Genomic DNA, 4,173 nt, shown 5'->3' on the forward strand with positions numbered 1-4,173 from the left:
CTCCTCAAGACAGATGGCGTTTGGCGTGTATGATCCTGCAATTGTCAGAAGGATCCATGCTGGAGGAGGGGGCATTATGATCTGGGGAATGTTTTTGTGGCACTCCGTGAGGTATATCGTCAATCTGGAAGGAACAATATGTAAGACTGGGTTAGGTCGCGGCGGCGACCGAACCCAGTTCCCTCTGAGCAGCCATAGAGAACGGATCTCCGTGCCGGCACGTTCACAGGAGCTCAGTCCGTCAGTTCACCTGATGATGCCGACATGTATGATCACCGAAATATTGTGCCCGTTGGACAATGTAGACCGGCAGTACACCTGTGGATATTTTGATTGTCAAATACGCCGGGAGAAACTCAATCACAATGTGTAAGACGTGTATATTTCTATTGTCTATTGTGAAACCGCAATTTATGAAAGATGTTTATATTTTGTTAATAGGATTAAGTGGGAATAATTAATATTTGTCATATTGGAAATAATTGTGGTAGCAGGGAATGTCTGCACCAAAGTATTGTTGGCGGGAGAGACCGCATATTGATATAATTTTAAAAAGGGCGGAGGGACCGCGTATGGATACATTTTAAGAAAAGAGCGGGAAAGACGGCGCATTGATGCATTTTGTAATGGTATTAGGGATTGTCTGCACCAGAAACCATTGTTGGCGGGAGAGACCGCACTTTAGCGTTCGTAGGAAGTCAGAAGTAAGCGAGAAGTGAAGCGAGTCGGTAGCAGGTCTGAAGCGAGAGGTTGAGAGGAGCAGTGTGCCTCCCAGCCACCAGCTATGATTTACAAGAGATTATAAACGGATGTACAGAGACATCAACTATTATCATAAGAGAAACTAATATTATTGAATTATTTTCTTTGCGAAACTCAAGACTACTGAAGGTATGTTTGCGCAATGCTAGTTGTAAGATTATTGTAAAAAAGTAAGTCCCATTTGAACGATTGTAAAATCATTTCATTGCCAACAGTAAATATTTGAAGCGTTTTCAGAATATGATTAATTTTTGCGAGCAATGTTGCGTTACTGATTATAATCCACCCCAAAAGCCATCAACAAAAACTTTGCAAAACTTTTATTGTTGTCAAGAAAAAGTATAACTATCAATTACGTAACTTCAGTCAAATTAATTAAAGAATGACGTCAGCTTTGCTATTAAAGAATAACGTCCGCTTTGGTAATAAATACAGCCACTTATTATGACAGCTAACCAGCAGTTAATAGAGTATAGTAAACCAGAGTAAGTATATTCTTGCCGTAGTTCGATGTAGCAGTCATATGGCGATCCAGTAACAGTAAAAAAGGTAAGGAACAGTTTTGGGTTATTGCAGATAACGACTGAGGGCCACGACGACGACACATTCTATGTTTCGTCGAAATAATCAGAAAATCACTTTTAATAAGCAGCAATTAAATTTGTATGCGAAGATTGAGAAAGAGAATAAATTTCAAAGGGAAGATTTCATTTGTTATTATTAAGCAAGAGATAGAAATCCTAAGGGGAAGTTACACAGGTTATTGTAAAAGGGAAGGTTATTATTAACAAAAGAGATATAGAGGTGACGGGAAGGTTTCAAATAGATCAAAACAAGTATGAATCTATCCTTGGGGATTATGTCCGCCCCCTACATACCGCTTGTTTTCCTCGGCACGATGGCATCGACCAGCAGGACAATGCAACATATCATACAGTTCCCAGCGTACATGCTTCGTTTGAAGAGCATCAGTATTAGTTGACCTGTTGGTCACTAGACTCCCCGGATTTAAACACAATCGAGGACCTGTTGGACCACTTTGATCGGACTGTTCGTGCCACGGTTCCTCAACCGAGAAACCTAGCGCAGGTGGCCACAGCTCTGGAGACATGATGGCTCCATGTCCCTGTCGACAGCTTCCAGTACCTCGCTGACTGTCTTCCTGCACGTCTTGCAGGAGTCCGCGCTGCAAAAGGTGGCTGTTCTGGAATTCGACAGGTAGTCCAATTAATGTGCCTCAAGAGTGTATTTCCTTGGATAAGCTAAAATTGCTTGTTAATAAATTGTTAGAGAGCTGCTGTACGTCAGGTAACATTATACAAGTTTTCATGAAAGAAGGTGGAATCTAAGATTAAATTTCTCCGAATGTAATAATTTACTACTTTCGGAAGTGTGTTACTCACTAACAGTGGTGTAGTGAATGATTTTATGGAATTCATTCATTTATATTGCCTGAGCTGAGTTCGGAATTTATTTCTGTCTTTCTTCCCTTACCTCGTTAGCGCGTTCCACGAAGTGAACAAATATTTATCAAAGCAGTCCGTATTCTGAAACCGGCCTGTGTCAGAATCTTATATCTGTACTGCACCAGCAGCAAAATCAGTGTAGCACCGGAGGAGAGTCCACGTGTAAGGTATTTTGAATAATACTTCAGTATCACAGTTAAAATATTGCCGAGAGCGGAAGCTTACTTAAAAGAGTAGGAAATATAAAATAAAGGATATAGATTTCTATCGCATCAAATTACAAGCCGTAGGGCAAGGGGATTATAGTAACCTCATTTATTTCACTTTTGATCCTGACTGTTCTTTCATAACTACTAATCAAATAGTTTTATCAAAGTGCCTGCAAGCTGTGCGTCTCATCAGCATACGAGGAATGCACATTCTGTTCAGGAATACGGAACGCCATTCTTTCAGCCGATCGTAATTTGCGACACTCAAAGCGAAAACATATGGGAAACGAACAGAGGGGTAGAGTCGGTGCTCAATGACGTATGGGAGACTGTAGATAAAAACTCTCCACAAATTTATAAGCGATGATATCTAGTGGACAAATTTCAAGTTGTAGTTTTTCAGTATACCCTTTCGCAGAAATTATTACGTGGAAGTCGACCATCACGTGTCTCAACATTCCCCTGGTGGTGCAGAAAAGAGCTACAATACTCTTTATCAAGATTCTAGAACCCGGTAGTGCGACGGAAGTTTCACTTCTTTTTTTATTTTGCGATATGTTTGCAACACTGCACTAATGAAACTAAAAATCTTTCCTTGCCTGCTGTAGTGCTTCGAAAATAATGAAATACACAACTCTCCAACATTTCTTTGCCGTATGGAGAACGACGTGTCATCCACAGTTTGTGAATTGGCCTTCAGGTGCCACAAACTCTAGAATTTTGATAGTACTACACGTAATAGATTGACAACTAAGAATATTTTCGACGTTTTCGGCTAAAAGCATTTAAGACATTCTCTGAACATTAGCCTACTTCCGTAATTCTGGAGAGGTCGTTAATGAGTAAATCGTATGAGAGCCAAAGGCGCTAATGGAAGGACACAACATTAACTGTAATAAAAATTGCAGTTTGTACTGAAAGGTCTGTTCCATTGACGGTTCGCCAGTGGAAAATTCACTAGATAGAATTTGCAAACCAGTCCGCTATGGGAATGAACAAGCCGGGGAAGTGAAGGTACAGCGTAATTATGCTGTAAGGGTGGACTTAAACAGCCGTGCGACAAGATTTTCTGTGGTTTCCCTCAACCAGTTAAGATGAACGCTGGATTGGCTCGTTTGGAAAGGAAAAGGCCGATTTCCTCTTCCATGCATGAGATATTAGCTCTTGCTCAGTCAGTTTCAATAATTGACCGTTGAGGCCCTATCTTCCTTTCTCTATCATCAGTAACGTGGAGGAGGAGACGGGGGCTGCGTGCTCAGAGATTTCGTCAGACGAACTTCCAGTGCAGGTAATAAGGAAATTAGAGGATTCAAGCAACATCAGTATACGGCATACTCTGGTAGTCGTGCTTATACTATAGCTGTCTTCCAGGTAAATTATTCTGGATCATATCTGTTTAGGTGTGTCATAGGTCCGACTTCCTGTTTATGGATGACAATACCCGCCCGGAGAGAATCGCTGAGGGACGCAGGAAAGTAATGTTGAAAGTATGGAATGGCCTAAGGAGTCGGCGAACCTAAACTCTATAGAGCATACCTGGGAAGCTCTTGCCAAACGTGTTGCTCAACACACAACTTCTCCCCAAACAGCGGAGGAGCCGAAAACCGCTGTGAGAGACGAGTGGAGAAATATCCCCCAGGGACTCCTCAACAGTTTGGCAGCCGGCATGAACAACAGGTGCAAAGTGAGCATTAGTGTCCGACGAGGGAACATTCCTTACTGAGGGTCCGACATCG

The sequence above is a fragment of the Schistocerca americana genome, chromosome 3 (assembly GCF_021461395.2).
Source record: "Schistocerca americana isolate TAMUIC-IGC-003095 chromosome 3, iqSchAmer2.1, whole genome shotgun sequence".
NCBI lineage: Eukaryota > Metazoa > Arthropoda > Insecta > Orthoptera > Acrididae > Schistocerca > Schistocerca americana.